At 41.7% G+C, this 24,602-nt stretch overlaps 1 pseudogene; it reads left to right on the forward strand.

Annotated features, from left to right (window-relative positions):
* LOC132397649 (eukaryotic translation initiation factor 4E transporter-like) overlaps nt 1–19,964 on the forward strand; it is a 49,390-nt pseudogene extending 29,426 nt beyond the window's left edge.
* Nucleotides 19,965–24,602: the final 4,638 nt, after the last annotated feature.

The raw sequence follows: 24,602 nt of genomic DNA on the forward strand, positions 1-24,602 counted from the left end.
CCTTAAATAATACATGCAGTTATATATGAATGTGCGCAGTATACAGAATAAGGTAAATGAACTTGTAGCACAGTACAGATTGGCGTGTTTATTGTTGTGGACATCATGGTTGAAAGATTATAGCTGGGACTTTAGCATCCAAGGATACACATTGTGACAAAAGGGCAAGCAGGTAGGCAGAGGGAATGGTGTGGCTCTGTTGGTAAAATTTCAAATTAAATCGTTAGGAAGCTGACATAGGATTGGAAGGTGTAGAACTGTTGTTGGTAGAGCAGAGGGTAAAAAGGGTAAAAAGACTCTGAAGGGAGTTATAGCCAGACCTCCAAACAGAAGCAAAGATGCATTCTACAAATTACGGGAGATAGAAAATGCATAGTCACGATTGAGAAAACCAGGTTGGTGATGGATCCCAAGAGGGGGAATTTGTAGATTGCCTGCTAGATGGCTTTTTAAAGCAGCTTGTGGTTGAGCACACTAGGGGATCAGTTATTCTGGATCGAATGCTGTGCAATGAACCAGAATTGATTTAAGAACTAAAGGTCAAGGAACCCTTGGAGGTTATGATCCCTTGGAATCATATGATCATAATTCACCCAGCAGTTTGAGAAGGAGAAGCTAAAGGGAGGTGTATCAGTATTACAGCAGGAAATTACAGAGGCATGAGAGAGGATCCAGGCAAAATTGACTGAAAGAAAACACCAGTGGGGATGATGCAGAGCAGCAATGGCTGGAGTTTCTGGGAGCATTTCGGAAGGCAAAGGATAGATACATCCCAAAGAAGAAGTATTCTACTGGCAGGACGAATAATCAATGGCTGAGAAGAGAAGTCAAAGTCAACATAAAAGCCAGAAGAGAGGGCATATTATAGATCAAAACCTAGTAGGAAGTTATAGGATTGAGAAATATTTAAAAAAACCAACAGAAAGCAACTAAAAAAGTCATAAAGAAGGAAAAGACTGAATACGAAGGCAAGCCAGCCAATAATGTTAAAGGGGATAGCAAAAATTTCTTCAGATGTGTAAAATAGAAAAGAGACACAAGAGTAGATATAAGACCACTGGAAAATGATGCTGGAGAGGTGGTAATAGGGAAGAATGAAATGGTAGATGAACTGAGTAAGTATTTTGCATCGGTCTTCACTGTGAAAGATACTTGCAGTATGTGAGAGTGTCAGTTCGCGAGTGTCAGTGGGCAGAAGTGAGTGAAGTTGTCATTTCTAGAAGAAGGTGCTTGGTAAAGGTCTGAAGATAGATAAGACACATGGACCAGATGATCTACACCCCTGGTATCCGAAAGAGATCGCTGAAGAGATTGTGGAGGCATAGTCATGATCCTTCAAGAGTCAATGGATTCTCAGATTCAGATTATAAAAGACTGGAAAATTGCAAATGTCACTCCACTTCAAGAAGGGAGTGAGAGAGAAGAAAGGAAATTATAGGTTATTTAGTTTGACCTCAGTTGTTGGGAAGATGTTAGAGTCAATTGTTAGGATGTGGTTTCAGGGTACTTGCAGGCACATGAGACAACAGGCCAAAGTCAGCATTGTTTCCTGAAGTGAAATTTTTGCCTGACGAATCTGTTGGAATCTTAGCAAGCAGGATAGACAAAGGAGAATCAGTGGATGTTCTTTACTTGGATTTTCGGAAGGTTTTTGGACAAGGCGCTCCGCATAAGGCTGCTTAACAATTTAAAGGCCCATGGTATTACAGGAGCAATACTAGCAATGACTGATTGGCAGGAGGCAAGAGTGGGAGTAAAGGGAGTCTTTTCTGGTTGGCTGCCGGTGACTAGTGGTTGTTCCACAGGGGTCTGTGTTGGGACCACTTATTTTTACCTTATTTATCAATGATTTGGACAAATTTGTGGAGAATATGAAGATAGGTGGATGGGCAGATAGTGTTCAGGAACAGGCAAAATGACTTAGACAGATTAGGAGAATGGGAAGGAAGTTGCACGTGGAATATGGCATCAGGAAGTGTATAGTCCTGCACTTTGCTAAAAATGAAATAAAAGGATAGGTATTTTATAAATGGAGAGAAGAAAAGTTAAAAAATCTGAGGGAGAAAGGTATTTGGAGTACTCGTGTAGGATTACTTAAAGGCTAAGTTGCAGGTTGAGTTGGTGGAGAGGAAGGCAAATGTAACATTTGCATTCATTTCCAGAGGACTAGAATACACAGTATACATGCAGTGTCGCAGCATTATTAAACACTAGTGAGGCCTCACTTGGAGTATTGTGAGCCCTTTATCTTAGAAAGCATGAGCTGACATTCGAGAGGTTTCAAAGGAGGTTCTCAGAACAGATTCCGGGATTGAAAGGCCGGGATTCCGGGATATGAGGAGCATTTGCTGGTTCTGGCCTGTACTCACTAGAATTCAGAAGAATGAGGGAGGAATCTCATTGAAACCTATTAGATATTGAAGGGCCTCAATAAAGTGGATGTGGAGAGGATGCTTCCTATGGTGGGGTAGCCTAAGATCAGGGGACACGACCTCAGAATATCATGTCCATTTAGAATGGGCATGAGGAAGAATTTCTTTAGCCAGAATATGGTGAATCTGTGGAATTCATTGCGACAGGTGGCCATGGAAGCCAAGGTTTTGGGCATAGTTAAGGCAAAGATTGATAGATTCTTGATTAGTCTAGGCATGAATGGATAAGGGAGAATTCAGGAGATCGGGGCTTAGAGGGAAATGGATCATCCATGGGAAATGGTGGAAGAGACTCAATTGGCCAAATGGCTTTATTTTGCCCCTATATCTTATGCTGTTATGGTCTAATACCATCTTCAGAACAAGAATCTGATACTGTGATGATAACTAGCCTCATAAGTTTCCAGTGAAAATCTATAGCTGTGATTCATGTTTGCATCAGGCAGTCTGTCATGTACACTGCAACTGTTGTGACCTGTGGACAACTAAGTGTCAGGAAGTCATATAATCAACATTACAATTTAATGTTGCTTCTGTTATTCATTTGGAGGAGTTGCTGTGTTTGAACAATGTATCAAGAGTTGCAGTCCTCTGTCAAATGTCGGTTTACTTCTCTGCCTTGAGTTTTAGTCCTGCATTTCACAGAGATTTCTCTCTGTGAAAATGGTAATACAGTACAGCACAGCACAGCACATGCCCTTTGAGTCACGAGAAAGTCGTAAACATTTTACCTCCTTTAAAATCCTCCAACTCTTCCCTCCTACATAGCTCTCCATATCTTTCAACCATGTGCCATACTCATCTGCTGTATGACAATATTATTGCAATACTATTTCCATTTAGAGTGGTGTAACATACGGCCTAATTTTGCTCCTATGTTTAATGGTCTTACGGTTTTATACTATGGCCCGTAGTCCCAAACTTTTCCATGAGGGATACATGCTCCCATAGCTACCATGTAAGACCTTAAAGAATACATGCAGTTATATATGAATGTGTGCAGTATACAGAATAAGGTAAATGAACTTGTATTACAGTAACAGATTGGCGTGTTTATTGTTGTGGACATCATGGTTGAAAGAAGATTATAGCTGGGACTTTAGCATCCAAGGATACACATTGTGACAAAAGGGCAAGCAGGTAGGCAGAGGGAATGGTGTGGCTCTGTTGGTAAAATTTCAAATTAAATCGTTAGGAAGCTGACATAGGATTGGAAGGTGTAGAACTGTTGTTGGTAGAGCAGAGGGTAAAAAGGGTAACAAGACTCTGAAGGGAGTTATAGCCAGACCTCCAAACAGAAGCAAAGGTGCATTCTACAAATTACGGGAGATAGAAAATGCATAGTCACGATTGAGAAAACCAGGTTGGTGATGGATCCCAAGAGGGGGAATTTGTAGATTGCCTGCTAGATGGCTTTTTAAAGCAGCTTGTGGTTGAGCACACTAGGGCATCAGTTATTCTGGAATGAATGCTGTGCAATGAACCAGAATTGATTTAAGAACTAAAGGTCAAGGAACCCTTGGAGGTTATGATCCCTTGGAATCATATGATCATAATTCACCCAGCAGTTTGAGAAGGAGAAGCTAAAGGGAGGTGTATCAGTATTACAGCAGGAAATTACAGAGGCATGAGAGAGGATCCAGGCAAAATTGAATGAAAGAAAACACCAGTGGGGATGATGCAGAGCAGCAATGGCTGGAGTTTCTGGGAGCATTTCGGAAGGCAAAGGATAGATACATCCCAAAGAAGAGTATTCTACTGGCAGGACGAATAATCAATGGCTGAGAAGAGAAGTCAAAGTCAACATAAGAGCCAGAAGAGAGTGCATATTATAGATCAAAACCTAGTAGGAAGTTATAGGATTGAGATATATTTAAAAAAAACCAACAGAAAGCAACTAAAAAAGTCATAAAGAAGGAAAAGACAGAATACGAAGGCAAGCCAGCCAATAATGTTAAAGGGGATAGCAAAAATTTCTTCAGATGTGTAAAATAGAAAAGAGACACAAGAGTAGATATAAGACCACTGGAAAATGATGCTGGAGAGGTGGTAATAGGGAAGAATGAAATGGTAGATGAACTGAATAAGTATTTTGCATCGGTCTTCACTGTGAAAGATACTTGCAGTATGTGAGAGTGTCAGTTCGCGAGTGTCAGTGGGCAGAAGCGAGTGAAGTTGTCATTTCTAGAAGAAGGTGCTTGGTAAAGGCCTGAAGATAGATAAGACACATGGACCAGATGATCTACACCCCCGGGTTCCGAAAGAGATCGATGAAGAGAATGTGGAGGCATAGTCATGATCCTTCAAGGGTCAATGGATTCTCAGATTCAGATTATAGAAGACTGGAAAATTGCAAATGTCACTCCACTTCTTGAAGGGAGTGAGAGAGAAGAAAGGAAATTATAGGTTATTTAGTTTGACCTCAGTTGTTGGGAAGATGTTAGAGTCAATTGTTGGGATGTGGTTTCAGGGTACTTGCAGGCACATGAGACAACAGGCCAAAGTCAGCATTGTTTCCTGAAGTGAAATTTTTGCCTGACGAATCTGTTGGAATCTTAGCAAGCAGGATAGACAAAGGAGAATCAGTGGATGTTCTTTACTTGGATTTTCGGAAGGTTTTTGGACAAGGCGCTCCGCATAAGGCTGCTTAACAATTTAAAGGCCCATGGTATTACAGGAGCAATACTAGCAATGACTGATTGGCAGGAGGCAAGAGTGGGAGTAAAGGGAGTCTTTTCTGGTTGGCTGCCGGTGACTAGTGGTTGTTCCACAGGGGTCTGTGTTGGGACCACTTATTTTTACCTTATTTATCAATGATTTGGACAAATTTGTGGAGAATATGAAGATAGGTGGATGGGCAGATAGTGTTCAGGAACAGGCAAAATGACTTAGACAGATTAGGAGAATGGGAAGGAAGTTGCACGTGGAATATGGCATCAGGAAGTGTATAGTCCTGCACTTTGCTAAAAATGAAATAAAAGGATAGGTATTTTATAAATGGAGAGAAGAAAAGTTAAAAAATCTGAGGGAGAAAGGTATTTGGAGTACTCGTGTAGGATTACTTAAAGGCTAAGTTGCAGGTTGAGTTGGTGGAGAGGAAGGCAAATGTAACATTTGCATTCATTTCCAGAGGACTAGAATACACAGTATACATGCAGTGTCGCAGCATTATTAAACACTAGTGAGGCCTCACTTGGAGTATTGTGAGTCCTTTATCTTAGAAAGCATGAGCTGACATTCGAGAGGTTTCAAAGGAGGTTCTCAGAACAGATTCCGGGATTGAAAGGCCGGGATTCCAGGATATGAGGAGCATTTGCTGGTTCTGGCCTGTACTCACTAGAATTCAGAAGAATGAGGGAGGAATCTCATTGAAACCTATTAGATATTGAAGGGCCTCAATAAAGTGGATGTGGAGAGGATGCTTCCTATGGTGGGGTAGCCTAAGATCAGGGGACACAACTTCAGAATAGCATGTCCATGTAGAATGGGCATGAGGAAGAATTTCTTTAGCCAGAATATGGTGAATATGTGGAATTCATTGCTACAGGTGGCCATGGAAGCCAAGGTTTTGGGCATAGTTAAGGCAACGATTGATAGATTCTTGATTAGTCTAGGCATGAATGGATAAGGGTGAATTCAGGAGATCGGGGCTCAGAGGGAAATGGACCATCCATGGGAAATGGTGGAAGAGACTCAATTGGCCAAATGGCTTTATTTTGCCCCTATATCTTATGCTGTTATGGTATAATACCATCTTCAGAAAAAGAATCTGATACCGTGATGATAACTAGACTCATAAGTTTCCAGTGAAAATCTATAGCTGTGATTCATGTTTGCATCAGGCAGTCTGTCATGTACACTGCAACTGTTGTGACCTGTGGACAACTAAGTGTCAGGAAGTCATATAATCAACATTGCAATTTAATGTTGCTTCTGTTATTCATTTGGAGGAATTGCTGTGTTTGAACAATGTATCAAGAGTTGCAGTCCTCTGTCAAATGTCGGTTTACTTCTCTGCCTTGAGTTTTAGTCCTGCATTTCACAGAGATTGTAATAGAGTACAGTACAGCACATGCCCTTTGAGTCACGAGAAAGTCACAAACTTTTTACCTCCTTTAAAATCCTCCTACTCTTCCCTCCTACATAGCTCTCCATATCTTTCAACCATGTGCCATACTCATCTGCTGTATGACAATATTATTGCAATACTATTTCCATTTAGAGTGGTGTAACATACGGCCTAATTCTGCTCCTATGTCTAATGGTCTTACGGTTTTATACTATGGCCCGTAGTCCCAAACTTTTCCATGAGGGATACATGCTCCCATAGCTACCATGTAAGACCTTAAAGAATACATGCAGTTATATATGAATGTGCGCAGTATACAGAATAAGGTAAATGAACTTGTAGCACTTGTAGAACTTGTGGCGTGTTTATTGTTGTGGACATCATGGTTGAAAGAAGATTATAGCTGGGACTTTAGCATCCAAGGATACACATTGTGACAAAAGGGCAAGCAGGTAGGCAGAGGGAATGGTGTGGCTCTGTTGGTAAAATTTCAAATTAAATCGTTAGGAAGCTGACATAGGATTGGAAGGTGTAGAACTGTTGTTGGTAGAGCAGAGGGTAAAAAGGGTAAAAAGACTCTGAAGGGAGTTATAGCCAGACCTCCAAACAGAAGCAAAGATGCATTCTACAAATTACAGGAGATAGAAAATGCATAGTCACGATTGAGAAAACCAGGTTGGTGATGGATCCCAAGAGGGGGAATTTGTAGATTGCCTGCTAGATGGCTTTTTAAGCAGCTTGTGGTTGAGCACACTAGGGGATCAGTTATTCTGGATCGAATGCTGTGCAATGAACCAGAATTGATTTAAGAACTAAAGGTCAAGGAACCTTTGGAGCCAGTGATCAAAATATGATAAAATTCACCCAGCAGTTTGAGAATGAGAAGCTAAAGGGAGCTGTATCAGTATTACAGCAGGAAATTACAGAGGCATGAGAGAGGATCCAGGCAAAATTGACTGAAAGAAAACACCAGAGGGGATGATGCAGAGCAGCAATGGCTGGAGTTTCTGGGAGCATTTCGGAAGGCAAAGGATAGATACATCCCAAAGAAGAAGTATTCTACTGGCAGGACGAATAATCAACGGCTGAGAAGAGAAGTCAAAGTCAACATAAAAGCCAGAAGAGAGGGCATATTATAGATCAAAACCTAGTAGGAAGTTATAGGATTGAGAAGTATTTAAAAAAACCAACAGAAAGCAACTAAAAAAGTCAGAAAGAAGGAAAAGACTGAATACGAAGGCAAGCCAGCCAATAATGTTAAAGGGGATAGCAAAAATTTCTTCAGATGTGTAAAATAGAAAAGAGACACAAGAGTAGATATAAGACCACTGGAAAATGATGCTGGAGAGGTGATAATAGGGAAGAATGAAATGGTAGATGAACTGAATAAGTATTTTGCATCGGTCTTCACTGTGAAAGATACTTGCAGTATATGAGAGTGTCAGTTCGAGTGTGTCAGTGGGCAGAAGTGAGTGAAGTTGTCATTTCTAGAAGAAGGTGCTTGGTAAAGGTCTGAAGATAGATAAGACACATGGACCAGATGATCTACACCCCTGGTATCCGAAAGAGATCGCTGAAGAGATTGTGGAGGCATAGTCATGATCCTTCAAGAGTCAATGGATTCTCAGATTCAGATTATAGAAGACTGGAAAATTGCAAATGTCACTCCACTTCTTGAAGGGAGTGAGAGAGAAGAAAGGAAATTATAGGTTATTTAGTTTGACCTCAGTTGTTGGGAAGATGTTAGAGTCAATTGTTAGGATGTGGTTTCAGGGTACTTGCAGGCACATGAGACAACAGGCCAAAGTCAGCATTGTTTCCTGAAGCGAAATTTTTGCCTGACGAATCTGTTGGAATCTTAGCAAGCAGGATAGACAAAGGAGAATCAGTGGATGTTCTTTACTTGCATTTTCGGAAGGTTTTTGGACAAAGCGCTCTGCATAAGGCTGCTTAACAATTTAAAGGCCCATGGTATTACAGGAGCAATACTAGCAATGGATCGAGCATTGACTGATTGGCAGGAGGCAAGAGTGGGAATAAAGGGAGTCTTTTCTGGTTGGCTGCCGGTGACGTGGTTGTTCCACAGGGGTCTGTGTTGGGACCACTTATTTTTACCTTATTTATCAATGATTTGGACAAATTTGTGGAGAATATGAAGATAGGTGGATGGGCAGGTAGTGTTCAGGAACAGGCAAAATGACTTAGACAGATTGGGAGAATGGGAAGGAAGTTGCACGTGGAATATGGCATCAGGAAGTGTATAGTCCTGCACTTTGCTAAAAATGAAATAAAAGGGTAGACTATTTTATAAATGAAGAGAAGAAACGTTAAAAAATCTGAGGGAGAAAGGTATTTGGAGTACTCGTGTAGGATTACTTAAAGGCTAAGTTGCAGGTTGAGTTGGTGGAGAGGAAGGCAAATGCAACGTTTGCATTCATTTCCAGAGGACTAGAATACACAGTATACATGTAGTGTCGCAGCATTATAAAACACTGGTGAGGCCTCACTTGGAGTATTGTGAGCCGTTTATCTTAGAAAGCATGAGCTGACATTCGAGAGGTTTCAAAGGAGGTTCTCAGAACGGATTCCGTGATTGAAAGGCTTATCATATGAGAAGCATTTGCTGGTTCTGGCCTGTACTCACTGGAATTCAGAAGAATGAGGGCGGAATCTCATTGAAACCTATTAGATATTGAAGGGCCTCAATAAAGTGGATGTGGAGAGGATGCTTCCTATGGTGGGGCAGCCTAAGATCAGGGGACACAACCTCAGAATAGCATGTCCATTTAGAATGGGCATGAGGAAGAATTTCTTTAGCCAGAATATGGTGAATCTGTGGAATTCATTGCTACAGGTGGCCATGGAAGCCAAGGTTTTGGGTATAGTTAAGGCAACGATTGATAGATTCTTGATTAGTCTAGGCATGAATGGATAAAGGAGAATTCAGGAGATCGGGGCTCAGAGGAAATGGATCATCCATGCTAAATGGTGGAAGAGACTCAATTGGCCAAATGCTTCTATTATTCATTTGGAGAAATTGCTATGTTTGAACAATGTATCAAGAGTTGCAGTCCTCTGTCAAATGTTGTGATACGAATGAGATTCAAAACTATAGTCAGGTTATCATTCATGGCCTAATAAATAGACAGTGAAAGTGTGGATTCTCTGTATAACAAGAAATTGCTCTTTAGGGTAAATTTTTTTATTATAGATTACCCAAGTATTTAAAGCTAATAAAGCTAATCTCTCCTTTGTTGCCATTTTTCCCACTTAGTTAAACTTGGAAGATTATAATTTGCCTTCATTATGGAGTATAAAAGGAGAGAAGCTTTGTTGCAATATTTCTTGCTTCTGATTAGGCAATCCCTCAGGCTTGAGGAGTATTTTTTCCACTCTAAATTTGTGGATCCTGAGTTGACTAACCAGCCAATCTGGGAACTGCTGACTCTTCCTATAGGTGAGCCTTTGGAGGTGACAATGGATGTGGTTGATGGTGCATGTGGCTGGGTATAGTTCTTTCCATCACACAGAATGCTTCTATGTGTCGACAATGCCTTGCCTTGTGGTTCTCTACACTATTCCCATTTTTCTTTTTCTGCGAAAATACAGGATAAAGTTTCAAATGGATTTATCATGTGTACATCAAAACATACAGTGAAATTGATCATTTGTGTTAACTGTGCAAATACACTTGCCTATGTGCTGGACTGTGGGGGTGCCCCACATCTTATTTGGGAGAACAAATCGCAACTCTATAAAACAACACACAAAACAACAACATCAGAACAAGAGCTGTCCCTCCCTCCCTCCCATCCATCCATCCATACACATACACAATCCTCTAACCCAAGGACAGACCCTCTTTGGCCTCCGCTTGAGACCCAAACTTGTTTAGCCATCTTACTTGTCTAGGAGAAACTATGGCAAAGGTTGTCTTGATTGATTCTGGATGTGAAGGAGTTATCTTATATGAGAAGATTAAGTGGATTTGTCTTAGACTCACAGGATTTTAGAAAGATCTTTTTGAAGCATGTATATTCTGGAGGGGTTTGGCAGCGTGGATAGTGAGAGGATTCCTAGTCTGGTAATTTGCACCAATGTTCTCTGTCTTGAATTCCCCTGTATGTGAATCTAGAACCAAAGAGCTTTGACATAAATCAGGGTGATTCATTTAAAATTTAGATGTGGCACAATTTAATCTCTAAAAGTATTGTGTATCTTCTGAATTCTATACCTAGGGAACTCTCAATGCTGAATTGTTCAGTTCTTTTATGGATGAGACAGTAGTTTGTACATTAAGAGAATCAACAGTGCTGAGTATTGGGCAGGAAATTGAAATTGGGATCATATCAGATCTACTTTCATGTTGCAACATGCTCAACAGGTTGTTTGGCCAAATCCTGCTCAACGCATCCTTCAGGTCTTAGTGTTCTGGACTCAAAAGTTATTCAACTCTTTTTGAGAGTTGAAATCAATTAAATACACACTAAATAGATCTCACAGAAAATAATGATTTTTGGATAAACTATAATCAATTTAATTCATGAGATGTGCAAAGTGTAGCATGTCAGGAAGAAAGAGATCTTGATATAATTGTTTCCTGAACTCTGTCACTCATGAGTAAGAACAGTCTAGATTAATAAATCACAATCTTTGTCATTATTTGCCTGGTCTTAGCTCAGCTAGGTCAAGGTGACTAATGGTTGGCCAGTTGGTCCATCAACTAAGCTTCAATCCTGATCTCTGTCCCAGGATACTGACGGATTTTTACCGCTGTACCATTGAGAACATACTCACCACTGCATCTCAGTGTGGTATGGCAATTGTCCTGAATCAGACCGCAAAGCACTCCAGTGTATGGTGAAAACTGCCCAGTGGATTATTGGTACCCAATTGCCTCCCATTGAGAACATCTACCATAAACGCTGCCTGGGAAAAGCGAAAAGCATTATCAAGGATGCATCTCACCCTAACCATGGACTTTTTACTCTCCTCCCATCCAGTAGACACTACAGGAGCCTCCGCTCCCACACCAGCAGGCACAGGAAGAGCTTATTCCCTGAGGCTATGACCCTGCTGAACCTCACATCACAGCGCTAAGCAGTATTATGCCCATATTGTACTGTCTCAGTATTTTTATATTTGTGTGCTGTAGCACACTTTTTATTCATGGTTATTTTGTAAATAACACTATTTTTTGCATTTCTGGATAGATGCTAACTGCATTTCATTGACTTTGTATCTGTACTCGGCACAACAACAATAAAGTTGAATCTAATCTAATCTCTGGTGCTATTTATGGGGAGTTTCCCTGTTCTCCCTGTGATCACGTGAATTTCCCCCAGGCCTTTTGATAGGTTAATTGATAATTGTTAATTTGATAGGTATATTACCATGGTGGTTGACAGGAGGAACAAAGGAGAATTGATTGGCATTTGGAACAGAAATTTACAGGGGAATAACTGAATGAATGGATTGATGGAGATATTCCTTGAACTAGCATAGCCAATAGGCTGAATAGCCTTATTCTATGTATTAGGGATTCATGAGGAAAGATATACGAGAGGGATGGATCTATTTGGCTACTCCAGTTCTCTTCATTAAATTAATGGTGACAGATCAATATCAGCAGAGTAGTATTTTTTAATGATGGTTTATAATTAGATGGCTAGCACTCCATACATTACTCAGGGTCTAAACAACTAAAAGCAACAAATTATGCAAATACAAAAACAATAACAACAATAATAAATAAGTAATGGATATCAGGAACAAGGTAGTTAATCCATGTTGTAGTGAGTGGAATTGTCCAACCCAGGTTTGAATTTAACATTTGGCCATTTATCCTTTTAAATGTGTGATTAGCAAAAGGCAAATAGACAAAAAAGATTAACAAGAGCTGCTTTGACAGAACTGAAGAGTCAGTCCCTGAAGGAAAGATTATTTAAAGGGTTTGTACGGTATATTTACAGATGGCTAATTACACATTGAATCAGCTACACAACTTTAGTCTTCAAATGTTTGTGGTTAATATTTCACTGATCTGCTTCACAGAATGTGTAAATGGTCCTTGGTAATATCTAAAGAACTTTAAGCTAATTTATTCCTTAACGCACAAAAAGAATCTAGTTCAGAGTAGTTTCTTCGCAACAGCCTTCCCTCTCTTCCACTCATCTATTTCTGCAAATATCCCTATAGTCATACAGTTGCAGCATTTAAAAGCAAAATACTGGAAAATGGAAAAACTGGAAATATACAGCAGGTGTAGCAGTATTTATGGAGGGATGAATAAAGTTAACACTTCAGCATTTAAAATTCTTGTCTAAACTTCTGAATTGTTGAATTTCTATTTTTCCAATTGATCCTGCCAACTGTTCTGTGTTCATGTTGCTGCCAAGCTTCCCTGTGTGATACACACTGAATGTAATGTGAGAAGGCATTTTGGGTCATTGACTTACAAGCAAAACAAACAGCTACACTTTTGTTCCTGTGTGTTATTCAGGGCCACCCAGCTTCCCAGTACCACAAACATAGCTGGTGACGAGGTGACAAATTCTCCTGTGATATTTATTGTTTTGTTTCCATCATTAAGAAAAGTCCAAGTGAAAGAAAAGTGGGTGAGTGAAAAGAAGATACTGCATGCCATGAGAAGTGTGGTGAGTGAAAAATCTGAGGGGAGCGAATGAGAACAGGATGGTAAAATAAAACAAGTAAGAGAGGGAAAGAGAGACTGATAAGGTTAGTTAACTTTCTGGAGCATAATTGTGTCTGAAAATGGTGACAATATGTGGAAGTAAGGAATCATATGACCAAATGACAGAGCAATGGAGTTCATATACTGAAAGATTTAAATATTTTGTATAGTTAAATCAAATTTCAGATGATATTTTGACTGTAATGGGTGCAAAGTTTTTTAATTTGTTACGCAGTTCAGCATAACCTGCTAAGCCTGGTGATAAGCCTTATGAGGACATAGTTAAAGTCTTCAAGAAATACAATGCATATGAACCTTTGATCATTGCTGACAGGTTTGGATTTCATTAAAGGAATCAAGAGGAAGGTGAGTCTATTTCACAATTTGTGACGATGCTGATAGTGAATTTGGGGAATCACTGTATGACATGTTACACAATAGACTCGTATGTGGTCTGCATAGTGAAGCAATTCAGAAGCATTTGCCTACAGAACACAGAATAATATTACAGAAGGTAATTGAGATTAGTACATGTATGGAGATGGCAGCTAAAGAAACACAGCTATTAAGCATATCTTCCCAAGTTCATAAAGTTTCTACTGATTTTAACAATTTGACGCATACAGGCAATTAATGTTACCATTGCGGTAAAACTGGTCTTTCAGCAAAAGAGCGTCTGTATAAGGATTTAGACTGCCAAAGCTGTAGCAAAAAGGGACACACTGAACACGCCTGGAAAAATAAAAAAAGACTCTGCCAACCAAAAACAAAAAGAAACATATAAACAAGATGGTGCATGCTGAGGATGGACTGGGTGACTGTCACTCTGGATGAAGAAGCTTTGCATGTTTATCTGCTTCAGGACACAAAGACAACTATTGGATTACCCAGTGGACAGATGGGGCCACAGTGAAACCAACATTGGTGATACCAGTGCTCTAAGTTGATTCCAGAGTTATCGAACATGTTGGTCTATGCAGTCACTGTGAAACTGCCGGAGTTTTAGGAGAAAAATGCCATTGCTTGGTTTGTACAACCTGAGGCCCAATTCACGCTATGAGAAATCACTGTCAACAACACCTAATTCTATTGTGTGGAAGCATCACTTGGAAACTCCATGGCTGCAAGAGTGGTCAGTCTACTAGAACACCTGCCTGAGCACGATAAATACTGATTACTGAAAACTCACTTTTTATAAACTTTTGGACGATTGGAGTCTGAGCGCACCAAACAGTTGCTCTCCTTACTTGGCCTCAGCAATGCTTAGCTGTCGGAGCTAATGGACCACATGATGTCTCTCCTGGGAAATCATCAACCTTGTTTTAGTTTTAAAGAGCTCTACGTGCAGAAAATACCTGATCAAGTTCACTTAGCCCTCACTAATGCACCCGTGAAGGACTATAGGGAACAGCCTAGGATGCTTGACAGTCTACACTCAGCCAGGCAGCGGAGCATCATTCCTCCACCTTTCTCTACCAAAATAAGCCCTCAACAATAAGGAAGTCTGCGGCTGTCAAACAGATGATGTCAGGCCTGTGCTTTTGCCACGTTCATTTGAGTAGGAATGCTAGGATGTGCCAACTGCCTTGCAGCTTTGACAGCGTCAGCGCATTTAGACATCAGAGGTCTGTGAGCTCTTTTGGTTCCAGCTGCCAAGGACATCTTCTGTTCATTATGGACACCTTTCAGGGAGATGCTTCTTATGCAATGTGAGTGCTCAAGTGAGGGTGCTGCTGGCATCACCTACTGATGAGAAGGCAAACAGCAATGAAACCTTGCTGGAGGCCTTGATGGCAGCAAAATCAAGACTTATGGGACATGACTGGTGACGCTCTGCTTCAGTGGGCGATGATACACATGGGACTTGGTGTATCCTGGCTGAAGTGGCTAGACTTCTGTTCTGTGTAGATTCACTTGTGCCCAAGGACTATTAGTCAATCTTAAAAACTGTTGACTTGTGGATGTCAAGGACTTTGGGTTGTTACCCTGCTCCACCAGTAAGTTGCCCACAACAACTCTGTCAAGTGCAAGCACCACTGCATGTGAGTTTGCTCGACTGCTGGGTGAATTCCCAGACCTCACTGAGCCCACATTCTCCACTACAGTCACAAAACATGGAGTCAAACACCACATTCCCAAAGCTGGCCTGCCAGTCCATGCCCATGAGCATAGGCTAGACCCAGAAAACTGGCAACAATGAAGGCTGAGTTTGAGAATATGGAAAGGCTTGTCATTGTACACAGGTTGAATAGCCCAGGACTTTGACTCTCCACATGGTCCCTAAGTCTGATGGAGGTTGCCGCCCATGTGGCAATTACCAATCACTTAATGAGGCCACCATTATCCAGTCCCATACATCCTAGACTTTTTGGCATGTTTAGCCAGAAAGTTATTTTGTTCCAAAAGTCAATCTGCGTCAAAAATGCCACACGTGAAGCTGCTAAACAAGATAAGAGCCCATGGAATTATGGGAAAGTTACATACGTGGATAGAGCGTTGGTTGATTGGCAGGAAACAAAGAGTGGGAATAAAGGGATCCCATTCTGGTTGACTGCCAGTTTCCAGTGGTGTTCCACAGGGGTCTGTGTTGGGGCCGCTTCTTTTTACGTTGTATAGCAATGACTTGGATTACGGAATAGATGGCTTTGTGGCTAAGTTTCCTGATGATACAAAAATAGGTGGAGGGGCTAGTAGTGCTGAGGAAACAGAGAGTCTGCAGAGAGACTTAGATAGATTGGGGGAATGGGCAAAGAAGTGGCAAATGAATTACAATATTGGGAAGTTTACAGTCATGCACTTTGGTAGAAATAAACGGGCAGACTATTATATAAGTGGGGAGAGAATTCAAAGTTCTGAGATGCAACGGGACTTGGGAGGCCTCATGCAGGATACCCATAAGGTTAACCTCCAGGTTGAGTAGGTGGCATTGATAGGTATCTGAGTAGTCAGGGCATCAAAGATTATTTTGAGAAGGCGGGGGAATGGGACTAAAGGGGAGATTGGATCAGCTCATGATGAAATGGTGGAGCAGAATCGATGGGCCGAATAGCTGACTTCTGCTCCCTTGTCTTATGGTCTTATGATCTAGTCAGGGGCCTGTGTGCTTGGAAGACACTTCCAAAATGGCTGGCCTCTGAATTTCTGCACATGCCATTTGGGCTGAAAAATCCAATGGCTGATGGACTCGTAAAAGACTTAGATTTTCTTTTTGTTCACCTGGATGACACACTTGTCGCCAGTGCATCCAAACCTGAACACATACCTCATCTCCACACAGCTTTCGAGTGCTTAAGCTAACATGGATTGATTATTAACCCTGTTAAATGTCAGCTTGGATTGTCAACTATCTCCGCCATTGCATCTCTGCAGAGGTGTGAAACCCTTCCCATCAAAAGTAGCTGCTATTATAGATTCTCACTGCCCTGCACTGCTAAAAAACTACAGGAGTTTTTAGGCATGGTGGATTTCTATCACTACTTCATTCCACTTAAAGGCAATATCCCTAACCAAGTGTTTGACTGGTCAGCAGACTTGACCAGGACATTTGTTGATACCAAATGAGCTCTTTCTATCCAACCCTACTGACACATTCCCTCCCCAACACACCCATAGCCATTACTACTGACACTTCAGACCATGCTGTGGGTGCTGTGCATGAACAGTTGGTTGGAGGAGTGTGGCAGCCACTCGCCTTCTTCATCCAGCAGCTCCACCTCCCCCCCCGAAAGGAAGTACAGCATTTTGACTGTCAGCTTTTTGGTCTCTATCTGGCTGTCTGTCAATTTTGTTTTTTTCTAGTGGGTCACCATTTACAGCGTTTATTGATCATAAGCACCTTGTGCATTTGATTGCCAAAAAAAAACCTCAGACCCTTGGTCTGCTTGGCAGCAATGCTAACTAGTCTACCTACCAGAGCTGACAACTGATATCAAGGGGAGAAATAATGCCATGGCTGACCACCTCTCATGGCTGATTAACTCTCATGGCTAGTTGTTAATGCATAGGGGTTGACTATGCCAGCATGGCATCGAGGTCCAGGCTTAATGAACAGCAGTCAAGAGTCTGTGATTGGCTGACATTAGGTTCAGTGAAGCTGGGGTTACTCTCCTGTATGAAGTCTCAACCAGTCGACCTTGCTCCATAGTGCACGTAAACTGGAGGTGGACTGTTTCTAACTTCATACACGGCCTCCCTCATTCAGCTCGAAGCTGTCATAGAAACTGGTTGCACTAAAGTATGTGTGTCACAGCATTAGGAAGGATGTGCATGTAGACTGTAGCCTGTGTGGAGTGTCAGGGTGCAAAAATTAACTGTCATGTTCAGGTGCCATTGGTGCCTTTTGAGGTCCCCAAGCGAAAGTTTGACCATGTCAATGTGAACTTTGTTGGTTCTCTTCCCCCTCCTGTGGTTTCATGTACTTCCTTACCATGGCAGACCATGTCACCAGGTGGCCAGAAGTCATCCCTCTACCATTGTCAACGGCTGCAGACATGGCTCGGGCATTCATCAGCACCTGGGTTGCTCAGTTTAGCACCCCATCTGATATTTCCTCTGACCGCAGTCACCAGTTCATATCAGATCTCTGGACTGGTGAGTGTGGGTATGATCGTCTCATATGGATTTTGCTGGGACTTAGAACTGCTCCAAAAGAGGATCTGCAGTTGTCTGTGGCAGAGTTAGTATTCGGGCAGCTGTTACAAGTGCTAGGTGATTGTATTCCTGACCCCACGACTGACTGTTCGGCCTCTCAGTAGCGTTCCACCCTCCTCAGTAAATTCAATTTCTTTTCGCCTTCCAACATGGTGTACAGCACACTTGGGTTCCTGTTTGCCTACATTCCACATTGTTTTTGTCCACCATGATGCACACCAACATCCCCTTAGGCACCCTTATGATGGTCTGTTCTGCATTTTGGAATGGCGAGAAAAGACTTTTATCATAAATAAGAATGACGTTTCAGGCTGAAACCCTTCATCAGCCCAAAACGTTGTTTTTATTTATTTCCAGCATCTTCAGATTCACTCGTGTTATCATAAATAAGAGGTGTTTTGGTAGATTGCTTTAAATGAATCCACCAAAATTTGGAGGATTCTGCTACCATGTCCCTGCTGTCACGACATGACTATGAGTGTGTCAGCACTGAGCCAGAGGCCTCTGCTGCTTCTCCACCCATGGAACATAAGAACCAAGCTGGGCAGTTAGTCTGAGCTCTGGACAGGCTTACAATGCTGGTTTTAGTGAATTCTAGTGGGGCCTATGTAGTGTAATTTAATTGGTGGAAACGTACAGAATTCACAACCACTGACATTGGGTTGGGGTTCACCTTAAGCAGCTGGTCTGACATGATGAGCTAATTACATAAAGGGCATTTACCACTCTTTGTGCTCATTGCTTTAGAGTTCAATAAATGAATTGTACATTTTTTTTTTTGTCAGCCTCATGGTTTATTTGTGAGAACCTACAGTAAGAACGAAGAAGGACTATGCTTCAGATTTGAAGAGAGTAGATCTCAAGCAAAGAATTGCAGATCCATGAAAGAGAATAAAGGATATCTTGATGTTGTACTCAGTCCTCTGTGCCGAAGCTTCAGAGGTGGCTACATGTGACCAATTACTCCGATAGTCGATGACCTGGAAGCCCGTTGAAAAGTAGAGATTGAAAATATTCATCAGTTGGGTTTCCAGCACAGAATTAAAAATGGACACATTTTAACATCAAGAACCTTTGATCAGGATAGCAGAGACAAAGTCTTGCATGACAGAGATGTTAGAGAAGGAAGGGAACAACACTACAAGGAAAAGCACTTTAGGAGAGAGTTTGGTGATGACAAATGTGTTTTGGAGAGTGGATGCAAATGTGATTTCTCTACGGAAGAACCATAATAGTTTTCTGCTGGACTCACTGGTCAGTCAGAAACAGTAGAGCTGATGGGCTTTGTTGATAAAGTGCTACTGAAGGATTCAAGATGGGCAAAGAGGTGGAGGATTTGATCAGAAACCCCTAAAAAAGGTAGAGAATGGAATGCAATGGTGCTGCCCAATTAGAGATTGCTACTGATTTTGCATCAGAAGTTGACCAAGAAGTTCCACAGGAAGCAGTCCTGCCTGAACACTCACTGGGGGATGCTGACTTCAATGGGTTCTTCAACATGGAGAAAACTGTATCTGCACTAGCATCGATGATTGAAGAGGTTCTCGGTGAAGGATCAGTGGCATCCAAAGGGTTCAGTCAATCGTTTTCAAGTAACTTAAGTAGATCAGGCATGAGATAACTTCCAGTAGCCCACCTGAAGAACTTGAGAGACTTGCTGGTCTGGTGCAGAGAATCCCAACTCGTATTTTATAGCGTGCAAAATACTTTGGTCTCTTCCACGTGAGGAGATAATAAAGAGGTAATAAAAAGAATGAAAGATCTAATCCTAACCCCAAAAAAATAAAACTGGTGTGAAAAGCAAATGTGGATGTCAACCATTGTTGGTCAGTCTCACAGTCAACAAGGAGAAATGAAAAGAGAATTCACAGACTGGAGTGGTTTTGTCCATGGAAGAGGCAGAAGCTGAACTGTAAGGTTTCAAAATGGAATATGAGTGGAATATTTCTACACCAGTCATGGCAGGAAATCAGGAACAGACTAACTGCCTTATCTGGTCCTAAACAAATAAAAAAAAGATGCCGATATGACTGTTTACAAGAAGCTAGTTAACAGTATGAAGGCAAGGGGAACCTTGCCTTTGCAATCAAAAGCCCCTGAAATTCTACTGTCTCCATAATGCGACATCCATCCCCAGATATTCTAGGTGACTTGCTTGACACCCAGAATCATTTCATGCCAGTGTTTAATCAACAAGAACACTTGACCCCATTACCTGCATTTTCTGAGGTGCCCCTGTGTGTATTTAATACTTGAGTAATATTGTAAATGTGTTTGGCTAAGCATTCTTCGTTGTTTACATAATTCAATACAGGTTATATGTAAAAGTATGTGAATTGCACACCACATCATAACTGCACACCTCGCTAAAGCAAATACAATACTAAGACATATCTCCCAGCTCTATGTCTTTACATTCAATTAGTTACATTAGAGAACAAAACCATGGTAATAAGGAAGTTTCAAACAAACCTGAGATGGCTGTTGAAATGCAGTGAGATGATTGAGTTAAAAATAAAGTGCGGTGAGACTCTCAAGTTAGAAGTAAGTGTACTGAGACACTTGTGTTAAAAAAAAATCACAGTATATTTTATTTCTCTACTTTTTTCTCTTCATTTGAGATGTTCAAGTTAAAAAAGGCAGAAAATGGACGTACACAGGTTCAGAAACAGTGATTGCCTGGTGATAATAATCATAAATTAAAAAATGCAGAAATGACTGGCTACATTGGAAGAGAGATGTATTCAATTTTACAAAAGATAACTGGCTGATGTATACAAAACATATTGACTGCTTGACTGCTCCAACCATCAGAACTGAAACCTGCAAATATCTTTTCTCTAGTTGGATAACTCCTGTGGGAATGACATTTGTAACAATGAAATATAACAACCAACAAGTCACAGTGGGCTTGTATGTGGTAAAAACAGGAGGGACGTCCTTGTGAAGTCGTGAGTGACTGTGACAACTACAACTTGATTAGAGATCCATCCAATATTTGCATGCCACATCCCATGCAATAGAATCAACTGAAAGTGAATTAACAAAAGTACTGAATGAAAAGCTTCAGGGTTCATCCTCCCAGCAGCAGAGTTCTCCCTTTTATTTTATGGATCCATTGTACTTGCATTCCATGGGGGAGCATCCCAGCCTAATGGCTGACAACACTGTGGGAAGTCCCATCACCATATCAAATTTGATGAGAAATTGAGCAGCCTAATGTCAGTGTCTTAGGGCATTGGGCAGTGACCATGCAGCAACCTCTGCTTAATATCTTGTCAAATGATTCAATTTAATACAGTATACAACCTAAAATTCTAACTCTTCACAGATATCACATAATCTCAAAACCCCCCGTACCCCTCCCATGCACAAGCATTGACCTTCCCCCTCCACTACCTTGCACCAGCATAAGTACAGCATCCCCCCCCCCCACCACCATGGAAGCAATAACAGAGACCTTGATCTAGAGTCCATCAAAAACTGCAGCCCATAACCCAGCACTCTCTCCAGTGAGGGAGAGAGAGGTTGCTCCTGCAACAATAAAGACAGAGACCAGTAGTTTGCTGTCCTGATGTTACAGTCTTCCGTGTCACTTTTCCAACCCTCCCAATTTGAGGACTGACAGGATCTAACTCACCATTGAAAGGGGAGGGGTTGGAGAAAGAATATCGCTCGAGTAAAGAGGCCTTCTTTTAATAGCTGCAAACACTGTCTGCTGTCCCAATGCTTCAGTCTCCCATAGCTCTTCAGTCAGTGAGGAACGGGATCATCTACAGGGCCAATCCTCATAGGCACATGTCTTCCTTGAGAAAGCACAGCTGGTCTGAAGAGCCACTGCTTGCAAAGAACTGTAGATCATGAACTCTGATAGAACCCAAGCCACCTTGAAAAGAAAAGAAAGACAGAAGAGAAAAAGGATAAGCTGTTCTGTAGATGAACTGGAAAAAGTCACCTGGGTCTACAAAAACCTCTGGCACCATCTTTCCACATGGCATCTCCTTGTTCACCAATGGATCCGTATGGATCTCTGAAAAAAAAATTCTCTTGAACTCCAATTTCTGTGTTAGCGAAGAAATCCCATGAATCCAATTCTGAATCCACCTGGCCAAACTTCCCTGGATCCCATGCCTTCTGACTTTCTGAATAAGCCTACCCTGTGGAACCTTGTCAAATGCCTTACTAAAATCCATGTAGATCACATCCTCATCTATATGCCTGGTCATCTCCTCAAAGAACTCTATCAGGCTTGTTAGGCATGATCTGCCCTTCACAGCCATGCTGGCTCTCCCTGATCAGACCATGATTCTCTAAATGCACATAGATCCTATCTCTAAGAATCTTTTCCAACAGCTTTCCCACCACAGACGTAAGGCTCACTGGTCTATAATTACCCGGACTATCCCTATTACCTTTTTTGAACAAGGGGACAACATTCGCCTCCCTCCAATCCCCTGGTACCATTCCTGTGGACAACGAGGACATAAAGATCCGAGCCAGAGGTTCAGGAATCTCTTCCCTCACCTCATGGAGCAGCCGGGGAATATTCCATCAGGCCCCGCTGATGCATTTTAACAAATTCAACACCTCCTCTCCCTTAATATCAACATGTTCCAGAACATCAACCTCACTCATGTTGTCCTCACCGTCATCAAGTTCCCTCTCATTGGTGAATACCGAAGAAAAGTATTCATTGAGGACCTCGCTCACTTCCACAGCCTCCAGGCACATCTTCCCACTTTTATCTCTAATCGGCCCTATCTTTACTCCTGTCATCCTTTTGTTCTTCACTTAATTGAAGAATGCCTTGGGTTTTTCCTTTACCCTGCTCGTCAAGGCCTTCTCATGACTCCTTCTTGCTCTTCTCAGCCCCTTCTTAAGCTCCTTTCTTGCTACTCTATTTTCCTCAATAGACCCATCTGATCATTGCTTCCTAAACCTCATGTATGCTTCTTCCACCTGACTAGATTTTCCACTTCACTTGGTTCCTTCACCCTACCATTCTCACCGGGACAAATTTATCCCTAACATACTGCAAGATATCCCTAAATATCGACCACATGTCCATAGTACATTTCCCTGCAAAACCATCATCCCTATTCACACCTGCAAGTTCTAACCTTATAGCCTCATAATATGCCCTTCCCCAATTAAAAATTTTCCTGTCCTGACTGATTCTATGCTTTTCCATGATAATGCTAAAGATCAGGGAGCGGTGATCACTGTCCCCCAAATGCTCACCCACTGACAGATCTGTGACCCGACCCGGTTCATTACCTAATACTAGATCCAGTTTGGCATTCCCCCTAGTCGGCCTATCAACATACTGTGACAGGAATCCATCCTGGACACACTTAACAAACTCTGCCCCATCTAAGCCATTGGAAGTAATCAGGTGCCAATAAATATTAGGGAAATTAAAGTCACCCAAGATAACAACCATGTTATTTTTGCACCTTTCCAAAATCTGCCTCCCAAACTGCTCCTCAGTATCTCTGCTGCTACTATCAGGGAGCCTATAGAATACTCCCAGTAGAGTAACTGCTCTCGTCCTATTCCTGACTTCCACCCATACTCACTCAAAGAGGATCCTGCTACATGACCCACCCTTTCTGTAACTGTAATAGTATCCCTGACCAGTAATGCCACCCCTCCTCCCCTTTTTCCGCCCTCTTTATCCCTTTTAAAACACTGAAATCCAGGAATATTGAGAATCCATTCCTGCCCTGGTGCCGGCCAAGTCTCTGTAATGGCCACTACATCATAATTCCATGTATGTATCCAAGCTCTCAGTTCATCACCTTTGTTCCTGATGCTTCTTGCATTGAAGTACACACACTTTAGCCTTTCTACCTTACTACCTTTACACCCTTTATTCTGTTTCTCTTTCCTCAAAGCCTCTCTATATGTTAGATCTGGCTTTACTCCATGCACTATACTTGCAGCTCTTGCATGACCTTTATCCTCCTCCACCTCACTATCTGCTCTAACACTTTGGTTCCCCTCACCCTGCAAATTTAGTTTAAACCCCCTGGGCAGCACTAGCAAACCTTCCTGCAAGGATGTTCGTCTGCATCCAGTTCAGGTGCAACCCGTCCCATCAGAACAGGTCCCACCTTCCCTGGAACAAGGCCCAATTGTCCAGAAACATGAAGCCCTCCCTCCTGTACCGACTCCTTAGCCACTTATTTAGCTGCATTATAACCATATATAACATATAACCATATAACAATCACAGCATGGAAACAGGCCATCTCAGCCCTCCTAGTCCGTGCCGAACTCTTAATCTCACCTAGTCCCACCTACCCGCACTCAGCCCATAACCCTCCACTCCTTTCCTGTCCTTATACTTATCCAATTTTACCTTAAATGACACAACTGAACTGGCCTCTACTACTTCTACAGGAAGCTCATTCCACACAGCTATCACTCTCTGAGTAAAGAAATACCCCCTCGTGTTTCCCTTAAACTTCTGCCCCCTAACTCTCAAATCATGTCCTCTCGTTTGAATCTCCCCTACTCTCAATGGAAACAGCCTATTCACGTCAACTCTATCTATCCCTCTCAAAATTTTAAATACCTCGATCAAATCCCCCCTCAACCTTCTACGCTCCAATGAATAGAGACCTAACTTGTTCAACCTTTCTCTGTAACTTAAGTGCTGAAACCCAGGTGACATCCTAGTAAATCGTCTCTGCACTCTCTCTAATTTATTGATATCTTTCCTATAATTCGGTGACCAGAACTGTACACAATA

This window comes from Hypanus sabinus, chromosome 8, assembly GCF_030144855.1.
Source record: "Hypanus sabinus isolate sHypSab1 chromosome 8, sHypSab1.hap1, whole genome shotgun sequence".
Taxonomy (NCBI): Eukaryota; Metazoa; Chordata; class Chondrichthyes; order Myliobatiformes; family Dasyatidae; genus Hypanus; species Hypanus sabinus.